At 40.0% G+C, this 13,995-nt stretch overlaps 1 long non-coding RNA gene across 5 annotated transcripts in view; it reads left to right on the top strand.

The window, feature by feature from the left end:
* Positions 1-6,282, top strand: part of LOC120558410 — a 30,160-nt gene extending 23,878 nt beyond the window's left edge. For all 5 annotated transcript variants that reach the window (XR_005639118.1, XR_005639117.1, XR_005639115.1 and 2 more), the window contains 2 exons: positions 1,396-1,524; positions 2,509-6,282. This is a non-coding gene — a long non-coding RNA (uncharacterized LOC120558410). The remainder of the gene's footprint in view (positions 1-1,395; positions 1,525-2,508) is intronic.
* The last annotated feature ends 7,713 nt before the right edge of the window (positions 6,283-13,995 follow it).

Below are 13,995 nucleotides of genomic sequence, written 5' to 3'. Positions count from 1 at the left end.
AGACTTTGACATTTGATGATATATGCACAGTTTTAAAGACAGATGTGTAATTATTTACACTGTGTTCTGCCATTATCTAATGCTAGGGTATTTGATGCTATCCTGTATTCCATGCAGTCAGGCGATCTCCCCCTCCTGCGCTCCATAATAATAATAAATTGAATTTATATAGCGCTTCTCATGGACTCAAAGTTGGACTCTGTGACGGTGAGACAGCGCTGATTAAATATTAAGAAAATTTTTATTTAAGATTTGAGTTGGATTTTACAAGGTGTTTATGGAACAATTATCACTCAGTAACAAATAACACTGCTGGATTTAATCTTCATGATAATGTGGATGATATGGAGTGAAAAAATGTGCACGAGTCATCAATACATGAAAATATTACGAGTAATCGTTTTTTCCCACATTTACTTTCTGCAGACTGACTTCAGTTCACCACCTCACCATCTGCATCGCCGTGTGCGTACGCATGCGACCGCACATTCTCCCGTCGTTTTTTTTTTTTTAAATAAAATAACTACCTTTGCGTGGGAAGTGGCGTATGCACATTTTCAGCCCCGTTTTGTGCGCCACGTTTATAAAGGGGACACCCTGGTCTACCCTGTGAGGACTTGTAAGGGCCGCATGATGCTGTCCTTCCTCTTATTGTGAAAATCAAAGTAAATTGCATCAGATGTTTAGAGGCTGTGATTAGGCTTCTCTGATTTTGCTTTAGTCATTTTTTGAGACAAGTAGTATTTGTGGGAGTTGTCAGCAGACTGTGTGTGGGTGTTTGTTCTGGAGTGACAGAGGGGTTTGAAGCAAGACAATGAATCTTTAGTGGTCCTTTCACTTGCATGCAAAGAGTAAAAACAGCAGGGGGAAAAGAAAAAGGATATCAGAAACGGTTGGGCAGTTTTGGACTTTGTTGAAGCACTTGGCAACAAGTCAGTGAACTGGCCACTACCTATCCTTGCCCCACCCTCTCGGTGCATTGTAGCTGCGTGTCTGCGTCATGGCTCTCCATGCCAGCGATTTACTGCCACTTCCTTGCTCTTTCCCCAGTAGTGGCCAGAGAGCAACGCACTATCATCCTTACTATTCTACCAAGAAACAGAGAGAAGAGGACTCATCGAGATCTGTATGCAAAGAGCTGCAGGTCAGCCTAAAAGATATGCAGTGGCAATGTTTTGTGTGTCTGTTCTTGTTTGGCCCTTCACACATCCGCGAAGCTTGGATCAAGTATCAGATCAGTCATGTGGGGGGGTGAGGAGAGAGAGAGAGGGAGAGGGAGAGAGAGAGGGAGAGGGAGAGGGGGGTGCGCTCTGGTGCTTTCTCAGTGGTTTTCCATTTCATTTCTCACTCTGCCTTCATCTGCTTCCCTCCTCTCTGCTTTCTGTCCTGAACCAGGGCGGTGACTCAAACTTCTTTTTGGGCATGAGCATGAGCCTAAACCATTCCAGAGTGCATCACATTTGAGGTCTCCCAAGATGCGGTCAAGCTTTCTTGGAACATCATTTTGGTCCACTCAAAAACAAGGTAGAGACAGACACAATTCAGAGCTCACTGTGCCTACACTATTACTAATTTGTCAGTGTAATGGAGCCCAATAAGGCATTGTTTAAAAATTTAATTGTTCTACTTGGAAATGGGAAGGCCTTCAGATGAACCAAGACTTCACGCGACAACAGATCTAACGGCTGTTATCTCTCACAAATCTTATTTAAGTGAACTTTTCCAAATGAAAGAAGGAACGGTCTACCTAGTGCACATCTTTAGCGGCGTGGAGAGCCGCTTCACTTAGGCTCTGGGACGCGCCTCGTCGCGGGTGGTGGAATATCAGGCATTGACTTGAATGGCTGTGATTGCCTCGCGGCACCTCTGGAACGCAGGGAAAAATAGGGGTCAGAATTGCATCTCTGCAGATGATGTGGTTCTGTTGGCTTCATCACTTACTTACTTAACTTGGTTTGTGAAGCGGTCTGGATGACCTTCAAGTCTGAAGTCGTGGGTCTCTGCCGGAAAGCGGTGGATTTCTCCCTCTGGGTCGGGAGTGAGTTACTGCCCCAAGCGAAGGAGTTCAAGTTTCTTGTATCTTGTTCACAAGTCAGGGTAAATGGTCAATGGCATTGGGTAGCGACCAAAAGAATGAGATCACATATACAAGTGGCCTCCTCCATAGGGGGCTGGGCTCAGCCTTAGAGATGGGAGAGAAGGGAGCTCGGAGTAGAGCTGCTGCTCACTCGTGTCAAAAGTGGCCAGTTGAGGTGGTTTGGGATGGTCAGGATGCCTCTTGGGCACTTCCAGTTAGAACTGGACATCTAGAATACTTTGCTTAGCTCGACTCAGATCCATAGAGGCTGCTACAAAACGAATGGGAGGATGGAGTTCTGCTCGTGTATTTTCTATTATAATGGATAATGACTTGGTCTTGTTTCTTGTGTCAAGCTAACCACTAATGTGACTAATTGTTTTTCACTATTTTCTGCTACTACAATGTTATTTTTTCATTATTCTCTTTAGATTCAAGGGTGTTTTACACCACAGAAGGATGCCTTTTGTCAAGAGTACCCCTCCCCTTGGAAGCTGGTTTCAGATGGTGGCTTAGAGTATTGTCATCGATCTAGCACCATTTGAAATCAGTGTTCTTTGGGTGGGAAGTGTATTTCCCCTGCCAGCAACACGCGGCTGTGACGTGTGACGAGAGGTGTCCCGGAGATAAAGGTATTACTCCCTGAAGAACTACTCGGTGGGCTACAAACCAGCGGTCTGTGGTGATGTTCTGACAGCTCAAGCTCTTTGTCCTCTCTCCAAGGTTGACCGATTTCTTTTGGTGTTCAGAGCTGCTTTTGTTTCTAGCACCATTTGAAATCGGTTACAGTGAAGGACAGATCATCTTATCTTAACCTTGAGGAGGATCTTGCAAGTAAGCTGTGCTCTTTATTTTGCGGATTGTTGATTGACTGTAGTGAAATTACAAATTAAACAAAAGTACTCTCATCCTGGATCTCTCATTGTTTGCAGCGGAGAAAGAAGTATTCAGATTCTTTACTTAAGTCAAACTCTGTAGAAAATACTGTTTACATTGTGAGTTATAGTCCTGCATAATTACTTAAGTAAAAGCACATTAAGTATTATCAGCTAAATGTGTTATTTTGTATGTAAAACTTGAATCTGTACAGTAACGAAGCTGTCAAGTAAATGTAGTCTCGTAAAACATAAAATATTTTACTTGAAATGTAGTGAAGAAAGTATAAAGAAGCATTACATGAAAATACCAGTAGGAAAGTACAAGTACCTTAGAATTGTACTTGGGTCCTGTACTTGAGTAAGTGCACTCCATCACTGGATGTGTTCTCTTGTGAACTTCATTGAGGCAGGATTTGAACAATATTCTAGTTAAATCCACAAGGTGGCACTGTTATATAAAATATTAGATGAGTGATGTGCCATCCGACATTTTCTGGGTTTAACCCTGGTGAGGTGACAGTGCTAACCGTGCCGACAGCACCCTTTAAATGTTTAATTTTCAGCATATATGGATATTAAAGTGAGTATTTGTTCTATTGCTCATACTAAATATATAGCAAAGGTATTGTAGATTACTACTCTATATTATACAGTAGCTCATTCAAGGATATCCACACCTGTATACAATATTAAAGGTGCAGTAAGCAACGCTGCGCAAAGATTATTTGAACTCAACTGCCAAACAAACCTACAGAATCTCTGCCCCCCAGATTCATGGACCCACGCGCATTGCCATAGCGACCACTTCTGTTAGGGTCTCTGCTGACTAAACAAAATATGGCTGAGTCGATGTTAGGTTGTGGATTAGCAAACTGTTGCTACTGCTGTAAAGCCAACGAGTTGGTAACAGCCATCACAAACGATAGCAAACTGACGAGGTTAAACTGGCCTACTTAAAACATCAAACGGTGAAACAGCGAAGCTTTTGCCCGTTAGGGCACTTGCCCATAACGACGAAAGCAACCTCCTCATCAGTTTTAATTCCTTTGAAATCACGGAGGTTTCTTCAGAGTTGGAATGCCTCGCCGATGTTAACCAGGCTCTTCCTCCTTTCCCGCTCATACAACTCCTTTTTCAATTTGTATTCTTCGGTCCTTTTGCTCGTTTGCTGTTTCTCAGCCAACTCTTCTCGTTGATAACTCCTGGCCGGCCGCTGCCTCCCTCTCTCGCCCTCTCCCCCAGCCCCCATCACTTACTTGCACACGCCACCTGATGCAGATTGGCTGGAATAGTGTATTAGTTAGTGCTTGTGCGCACCTATGTTTGTTTTGCATTTACACAGCCAGGGCTGTGTAGGAACACCAGATTTTTTTTTTATCAGCGCGCACAGAAAATGGAGAGCTAGGTAACCGTGAGGAGATATTCGCTGAGTTTGACAAAAAGTGTATTGGATTAACATTGCTTACTATGCCTATAGTCCTAACAAGAGAACCTTGTATACATATTATTAAGAGTACAATGTGAATGCAACACTGTGGGTGGCTGTGGCTCAGGAGGTAAAGCAGGGTTGGTGATTCAATCCCAAGCTCCTCCGTGTTGTATTAGTTAGTTATATTAATTGATTACAAAAGGTAGTGCCATAGTGAAAGCTTGCCTCAAAATAATACAGAACTCTCACTGAGATTTTCCGACACAAATTTTTGTTTAATACGTTTTTTTTCAGATCCCAGTCTATAAATCTGTATGTGCCCTAATACTCTTAAAGTATGCATATTCTTCTTCTGAGTAGCGTGAGGTTTCAACAAATATTAACATGACACTCTGGAAGTCTACAAAACCAATAATTAGGAGAACCAAAAATGGTTGATTTATTTTTCTTGAACAGGGTAAACTGTTGTGAAGCTAGGCACAAAACAATGCGCCAAACATGGCTTATTATTATTTAGCATAAACATTAAGCAAAGGTAGGCCTGCAATTAAGCCTTCATTACCAAACATACAACAACTTTTATGTTTCATAATTCTTTCCAATTCGACAGTGTTTTACACCACAGAAGGATGCCTTTTGACAGCAGTGCCCCGCTTGGAAGCCGATTTGAGTTCTGCTCATATATTCTCCATTATAATGGAGAATGACTTTTGTCCTGTACCAAGCTAACGACCAATTTTACTAATTGTGTTTCACTGTGTTCTGCTACCATAATGTTCATGTCATTATTTCTAGATTCAAGGGTGTTTTTTATGCCACAGAAGGATGCCTTTTGTCAAGAGTACCCTCCTTGGAAGCTGGTTTCAGATGGTGGCTTAGAGTATTGTCATCAATCTAGCACCATTTGAAATCAGTGTTCTTGGGGTGGGAAGTATATTTCCCCTGCCAGCAACACGCAGCTGTGACGTGTGACGAGAGGTGTCCCGGAGATAAAGGTATTACTCCCTGAAGAACTACTCGGTGGGCTACAAACCACCGGTCTGTGGTGATGTTCTGACAGCTCAAGCTCTTTGTCCTCTCTCCAAGGTTGACCGATTTCTTTTGGTGTTCAGAGTCTGCTTTTGTTTCTAGCACCATTTGAAATCTGTTACAGTGAAGGACAGATTATCTTTATTTTTGGGACTGTGGACTGACTAAAATTGACAAATAATTACAAATTAACCGAAATACTTTGATACTGGATCTCTGATTGATATCTAGATTGGTGTTTGCAGGGGAGGTAGTATTCAGGTCCTTGACTTAAAGCACACAATGTGACAATGCCACACTGTAGAAAATACTCATTACATTGTGAGTTTAAGTCCCATTTTTTTATTTAAGTAAAAGTGCATACGTATTATCAGCTAAATGTGTTTTGTATGTAAAACTTAATTTGCAAAGTAACAAAACGGTCATAAATGTAGTCGCATAAAAAGTACTCTTTCCCTTTTAAAATATAGCTATGTAAGTATAAAGAAGCATTACAATTACCTTTATAACTGTACTTACTGTAAATATTTGTACTTGTGACTATCAACCACTGGATGTGTGTCTTTCAACTTGATCAAGAGATCATTTGAAACTTTTCAAATCCACAAGGGGGCACTATAATATAAAATATTAGGGGAATTATTTTTCTCTGTAGCCACAGTTGGTCAATTATGTTTAGAATCGCTATAGACAGTTTCCATTTTAATTATTTCTTATAACTCTTAAAATATTTAGGATGTCTCAGACCCCAGGCAGGTCACTAGTCAAACTTTTTAAATTACATATTTTATGTCATACTATATTATTACGTTATTTGAATACTGTTCTCTAGTATTATGTTGTAAATAAATGCTTATTTTCCACTTGAACATTCATCTGGTCTCCCATTTTTGTTGCAACCAATGAGCAGGCTGTGATTCATGCTGTGTTATTACGTTTGAGATTTTTGATGGCATGCTATAATGTGACTTTTTTTAATCCCATACTATTTAATGACGTTTTTATGACATACTATGGATTCATTTTCATGACATGCTATACAATGACTTTTTATCACATTTTTGCGACATACTATACTATTACTTTTTCACTTTTCAACATGCTATGCTAGATTTTTTTCAACATACTATGTTTTTGTGAATTTGACGTACTATACTATGACTTTTGGTGACTACTATACGTACTATTCTTTTGACAGGATACTGTTGTTTTTGTGGCTTTCTTCGACATATATGACTAAGACGTTTTTCAACATACTATACTATGACATTTTTGTGACTTGACAGACGACTTTTTTCGACACACTGACTTTTCTCGACATACTATTGTCACAAAGTAGACATTTTAGGTCCTTTAAATCCCCAGGCTTGATACAAAATACAAAATGTTTAAATGTACTCAATTTACCAATAATGAAGACAATGGGTAATTATGTTATCTGTTTTTAGAACATGTGGGCTTTTTCAACTTAATATTATTAACTGTGGTGACATCTGTGGTGTTACAGGTCAAAACTGACCCGTATAGATTTAGGTTAGGAGAAGGTAAGTCTTTAAATAAGAATACCCACCTAATGAAGAGGAGGGGCCAAATGACCCAGAGCTTTAAAAAAAGTTCTTTAAATTAAAAATAACTGACATTTAATGCCCTCATCACACCCAAGGCAGAGCACCAACTGAGAACATCAACCCAACATGGAAGGGTGTTTGCTGGATGGGTGTGACAAAACACACCTGGATGCTAACATGGGACTGTTGCTTCTTGCTGGGGTGTACAGATCCTGGAATGAGGCTTATGGGATTCTTAGTCATGCCAGAGTATATTGCATGCTACCATGTCACTTCAGACTTTTATGTCTTCACATTCGGGAGACAAGAGTTGCTCACCGTGTGAATGACAAACTTGCTCCTATTAGGGGTATTTGGAACAAATAGGTGGATCATTTGCCATACATGTATTCTCATTCGGGGGGGGGGAAAAGAAAAAAAAACAACAAACAAAAAACCCCTTTAATAAGGTTTAAATTTATTTTTTTTTTTTTCTATCAATAAAAAATTTTTTATTTTTTTTTTTTTTTTTTTTTTTTTTTTTTGTTTTTTATTAAAACTTTTATTCTTTATTTGTGGTTTTTTTGTTTCTCTTTTTTTTTTTTGTTTTTGGTTTTTTGGGGGTTGTGTTTGTTTTTTTTTTTTTTTTTTATTATTACACATTTTTTAGTTGTTTTTTTTTTTTTTTTTTTTTTTTTTTTTTTTTTTGTTTTTGTTTGTTTGTTTTGTTTTTTTTTTTTTTTTTTTTTTTTTTTTTTTTCCTTCCCTTTGGGTTTTTGGGGGTTTTTTTTTTTTTTTTTGGTTGTTTTTTTTTTGTGGGCGGGGGGGGGGGGTTGTTTTCTTTTCTTTTTTGGTTTGGAGGTTTTTTTTTTTTTTTTATTTTTTTTTTTTTTTTTTTTTTTTTTTTTTTTTTTGTTTTTTTCTTTTTGTTATGGTCCTGAGGAAGGCTACTGGGTTCCCCGGAGCTTCATTGTGGATCCTGCTCTGGTCCCTGACTTTCATCGGTTGCATCCTGATAAGCCCTGTTGGTGTCCGTAGAGGGGGGGAGGGTGGGGTACTGTTAGGCCTGCTACTGCCAGGTAGCTTTCTGTCTCTCCTTTCCCCCCTCCCCTCTGTCTGTTTGTAATTGCAGGAGTGAAGCCTGGTGTGCTGGAGTCAGGGTTCACCTCTGCTTCTAATACCCGGTCAACCTGCCACTCTTCGTCAGATCATAGTCTAGACGACCACGTTAGGCTCGCTGCTGACCCAACCAGCTAGTTATTGCTCTTTGTGTTTTTGCCTGTCCTGATGTGTTTTCTCTTGTGCTACAGTTCTTTGGAACCTGACTCCGGCTACCACTTCACTCCTGCCATCCACCATTCCCGCTCGCTACTACTGGACCTCACTACACACAGACTGAACACACACACACCCGGAAAGCACAGATACTCCTGCTTGGAACCCCTCTGAAAACCTGGACTTGCTTCCCCTTTCTGAAAACCTTGACAATTAAGTATTGTAGTAAACTTGTTAAACTATCACTCTGTCTCTGTCTGCGTTTGGGTTCACGCCAGTGTCACTCGTAACAGCAACAATGTGAATTTTCCCGATGTGGTATTAATAAAGGATTTTGAATCTTATGTTGACATACTATAATATGACTTTTTTATCATTTTTTTCGACATACTATACTATGAATTTTTCGACATACTATACTATGACTTGTTTCGACATACTATACTATGGCTTTTTTATCACTTTTTTCGACATACTATAGTCATAGTATAGCATGTTGAAAAAAGTGATAAAAAGCCATAGTATAGTATGTCGAAAAAAAGTGATAATAAAGCCATAGTATAGTATGTCGAAAAAAGTGATAAAAAGACCATAGTATAGTATGTCGAAAAAGGGATAAAAAGGGCCATAGTATAGTATGTCGAAAAAAGGGATAAAAAGACCATAGTATAGTATGTCGAAAAAAGGGATAAAAAGACCATAGTTTAGTTTAGAAAAAAAGGGATAAAAAGGCCATAGTATAGTAAGTCGAAAAAAGTGATACAAAAGCCATAGTATAGTATGTTGAAAAAAGTGATAAAAAGATCATAGTGTGATGGTTGGGGTCGGCTGGCTGTGAGTCACTGTTTACTTTTCTCTGTCTGTTAGTATTTTTTCTGTTGGCTCTGTCTCTCTCTCCCTGTGTCTCTTTTTGCTTTCCCTCCTCCCCTCCTGCCTACTGCCTGCCATCTGACAACACACACCTGCTGCCAATCAACCATCATTGCTCTCCCGCCACACACACCTGCCAGCCATCTACAATCAAGCACAGTACTTCAACCCGCAGTGTTCTTCTCCAAGCCTTGCATATCCAGCCAGCTGGCCTCACCATCCAGTCCTCCTACCATGGCACCTCGCTCCATCCTGCCTCCGTCTCCCTATCCAGCCAGAGCTTCCTTGGCTCCTCTGTTTCCCCCTCTCCAGTGTCTCCTCCTCAGATCTTCAGCCCCGGTTTCCCGCATCTCCTCGAGCTCCCCGGCCATCCTAGATTTCCCCTTATGTCCCTCGCCCTCCTAGTCTCTGCCCCAAGTTCCCGCCATCCTAGGTTTTCACTGTGAGTCCCTCGCTCTCCTTGTTTGTACCCATTAGTTCCCCGCTAACCTTTGTTTGACTTCTTATTAATAAACTTGTTATGTGTTTTTGAGCCTTGCATTTGAGTCCGTTCTGTCCTTCACAACAAATAGTATAGTATGTCGTAAAAAAGGGATAAAAAGGCCAAATGGGGGGGAAAGTATGTCGAAAAAAAGTGATAAAAAGGCCATAGTATAGTATGTCGAAAAAAGTGATAAAACGTCCATAGAATAGTATGTCGAAAAAAGTGATTAAAAGGCCATAGTATAGTATGTCAAAACAAGTCATAGTATAGCATGTTAAAAAAGTGACAAAAAAGCCATGGTATAGTATGTCGAAAAAAGTGATACAAAGGCCATAGTATAGTATGTCGAAAAAAGTGATAAAAAGGCCATAGAATAGTATGTCGAAACAAGTCATAGTATAGCATGTCGAAAAAAGGGATAAAAAGCCATAGTATAGTATGTCGAAAAAAGGGATAAAAAGGCCAAAGTATAGTATGTCGAAAAAAGTGATAAAAAGCCATAGTATAGTATGTCGAAAAAAGTGATAAAAAGCCATAGTATAGTATGTCAAAAAAAGTGATAAAAAGCCATAGTATAGTATGTCGAAAAAAGGGATAAAAAGGCCATAGTATAGTATGTCGAAAAAGTGATAAAAAGCCATAGTATAGTATGTCGAAAAAGGGATAAAAAGCCATAGTATAGTATGTCGAAAAAAGTGATAAAAAGCCATAGTATAGTATGTTGAAAAAATTATAAAAAGGCCATAGTATAGTATGTTGAAAAAAGTGACAAAAAAGCCATAGTTTAGTATGTCGAAAAAATATAAAAAGGCCATAGTATAGTATGTCGAAAAAAGTGATACAAAAGCCATAGTATAGTATGTCGAAAACACGTATAAAAAGGCCATAGTATAGTATGTCGAAAAAGTGATAAAAAGGCCATAGTATAGTATGTCGAAAACAGTGATAAAAAGCCATAGTATAGTATGTCGAAAAAAGGGATAAAAAAGCCATAGTATAGTATGTCAAAAAGGATAAAAGCCATAATAAGTATGGTATAATGAAAAAATTATAAAAAGGCCATAGTATAGTCTGTTGAAAAGTGATAAAAAAGCCATAGTTTAGTATGCGAAAAAAAGGTTATAAAGGGCCATAGTATAGTATGTCGAAAAAAGGTGATACAAAAAGCCATAGTATGAGTATGTCGAGAAAACACGATATAAAAAGCCATAGTATAGTATGTCAAAAAATGTAGCATAATTATAGTATGTCGAAAAAGGGATAAAAAGGCCATAGTATAGTATGTCGAAAAAGTGATACAAAGCCATAGTATAGTATCTCGAAAAACGTGATAAAAAGGCCATAGTATAGTATGTCGAAAAAGTGATAAAAGGTCATAATATAGTATGTCGAAAACAGTGATAAAAAGGCCATAGTTATAGTATGTCGAAAAAAGTGATAAAAAACCATAGAATAGTATGTAAAAAACAAGTCATAGTATAGCATGTTGGAAAAAGTGATAAAAAGCCATAGTATAGTATGTCGAAAAAGTGGTACAAAAGCCATAGTATAGTTATCGAAAAAAGGCGTCAAAAGCCACATTATAGTGTCTGAAAAAAGGTAATACAGGCCATGGTATAGTTATGTTGAAAAAGGTGACAAAAAACCATAGTATAGTATGTCGAAAAAAGTGATAAAAGGCCATAGTATAGCATGTCGAAAAAGGGATAAAAAGGCCATAGTATAGTATGTCCAAAAAAAGTGATAAAAGGGATAAAAGACCATAATATAGCGTATCGAAATAAGTGATAAAAGGCCATAGTATAGTATGTCGAAAAAGGGATAAAAAGCTATGGTATAGTGTCGAAAAAAGTGATAAAAGGCCATGGTTATAGTTATAGAAAAAGTGGTTAAAGGCCATGAGTATAGTATGTCGAAAAAAGGATAAAAAGGCCATAGTATAATTATGTCGAAAAAGGGATTAAAAGGCCATAATAAATTATATTGAAAAAGGGATAAAAAGGCCATAGTATAGTATGTCGAAAAAGGATAAAAGGCCATAGTATAGTATGTCAAGCAGGTCATAACCTTATAGTAGTCGAAAAAGGGATAAAAGGCCATAGTATAGTATTTCAAGAACAAAGTCATTAAGTATAGCATGTTGAAAAAAAGTGATAAAAGCCATAATATAATTGTGTCGAAACAAGTCATAGTTATAGTATGTTGAAAAAGTGATAAAAGGCCATAGTATAGAAAAAGGGATAAAAAGGCCATAGTATGGTATGTCAAAAAAGGGATAAAAGGCCATAATATAGTATGTTGAAAAAGTGACAAAAGCCATAGTATAGTATGTCGAAAAAGGGATAAAAAGCCATAGTATAGTATGTCAAAAAAGTGATAAAAAAGCCATAGTATAGGTATGTCGAAAAAGGGATAAACTATAGTATGTCGAAAAAAGGATAAAAAAAACATAGGTATATTATGTCGAAAAAAGTAAAAGGCCATAGTATAGTCTGTTGAAAAAGTGACAAAAAAGCCATAGTTTAAGTATGTCAAAAAGGTATAAAAGACCATAATTATAGTTATCGAAAAAATGATAAAAAGGCCATAGTTATAGTATGTCGAAAAAAGTGATAAAAAGCCATAGTATAGTTATGTCGGAAAAAGGGATAAAAAGCCATAGTATAGTATGTCGAAAAAGGGATAAAAACCCCTAATTATAGTTATGTCGAAAAATTATAAAAGGCCATAGTATAGTCTGTTGAAAAAGAGTGACAAAAGCCATAGTTTAGTATGTGAAAAAAGGTTATAAAGACCATGTTGTATGGTATCGGAAAAAAAGTGATGGCTCTAGGTATGAAAGTAAGGTTCATCGGTGATATCTAAAGATAGTTTAATTTGTTAGTCAGATCCCTCCCTTCCTCTCCATCCTCTCCCTCCCTCCCTCTCTCCTCCCTCCTCCTCTCCTCTCTCTCCCCTCCCTCCCTTCCTCTCTCCTCTCCTCTCCTTCCTCCCTCCTTCCTCTCTCTCTCTCTCTCTCCTCCTTTCCTCCTCTCTCTCCCTCTCTCCTCTCCCTCCCTCTCTCTCCTTTCTCTCCCTCTTTCCTTCCATTCTCCTCCTCTCCTCTCCTCTCCCTCTCTCCTCCTCTCCTTCCTCCTTCCTTCCTCTCCTCCTTTCCTCTCTCTCTCCTCCTCCTCCTCCTCCTCCTCTCCTCCCTCCTCCCTCCTCATTCTCTCTCTCCTCCTCTCCTCCTCTCCTTTCCTTCCTCCTCCTCTCCTCTCCACTCTCCATCTCCTTCCTCCTCTTGTCCATTCCTCCCTCCACTCTCTCTCCTCCTCCATCTCCTTTCCTCCTCCTTTCCTCCTTCTCCTTCCTCCTCTCTCCTCCCTCCTCCTCCTCTCCTCCTCCTCCTCCATCTTTCCTCTCCATCCTCTTCCCTCCTCCTCTCATCCACTCTCCTCTCCTTCCTCTCCTCTCCTCCTCTCCTCTCCTCCTCTCCTCCTGTCCTTTCCTCCATGTCCACGTCCTCCTCTCCTCTCCTCTACTCCTCCTCCTCCTCCTCCATCTTCCTCCTCCTCCCGTCCATTCCATCCTCTCCTCTCCTCTTCTCGGCTCTCGCTCCTCCTCCGTCCTCGTAGTCCGTCCTGCGTCTCGATGCTCAAAGTCATGGTCTCGTGCGTGGCTCCGGAGTCGTATCCGCTCCTGTCGTATCGCTGGTCCGCTCCGGATAAATTATCGGCGTGTCCGCTCCTCGGATAAATCAGCGTGTCATCCTCGGGATCGTTATCTCCAGATGGTCGTATAAATTATTAAAAGTGTCGCCAGGTCGATATCTTGAAGATGATGTCATTCCTCCCTCTCTCCTCCTTTCCTCTCCTCCTCCTCTCCTTCCATCCTCTCTTTCCCTCTCTCTCTCCTTCCTCCTCCTCTCTCTCTCTCTCTCTCCTCCCTCCCTCCTCCTCTCCCTCTCCTTCCTCCTTCCTCCTCCCTCCTCCTCTCTCCCCTCTCTCCTCCTCCTCTCCTCTCTTTCCTCCTTCCTCTCCCTCCTCTCTCCTCCCTCCTCCTTTCCTCTCTCCTTCCTCCTTCCTCTCCTCTCTCTCTCTCTCCTCCATCTCTTTCCTCCTCCTCTCCTCCTCCTTTCCCTCCTCCTCCCTCCTCCCTCCTCCTTCCTCCTCCTCCTCCTCTTCCTTTTTTTTCCACTCCCTCCTCCTCTCTCCTCTCTACACTCTCCTCCTCCATTCATCTCTCTCTCCCTCCTCCTTCCCTCCTCCACTCCTCTTCTTCCTCCACCTCCTCTTCCTCCTTCCTCTCTCCATCCTTCCTTCCTCCTCCTCCTCCTTCCATCTCTCCTCCGCTCCTCCTCCATGTCGGCTCCTCATCTCAAATAATCAAAGGCTCCATTATGTTAAACTCCTCCTCTTTCCATA

The sequence above is a fragment of the Perca fluviatilis genome, chromosome 5 (genome assembly GCF_010015445.1).
Source record: "Perca fluviatilis chromosome 5, GENO_Pfluv_1.0, whole genome shotgun sequence".
Classification (NCBI taxonomy): domain Eukaryota; kingdom Metazoa; phylum Chordata; class Actinopteri; order Perciformes; family Percidae; genus Perca; species Perca fluviatilis.
This window is presented reverse-complemented; position numbering and strand designations above follow the sequence as displayed.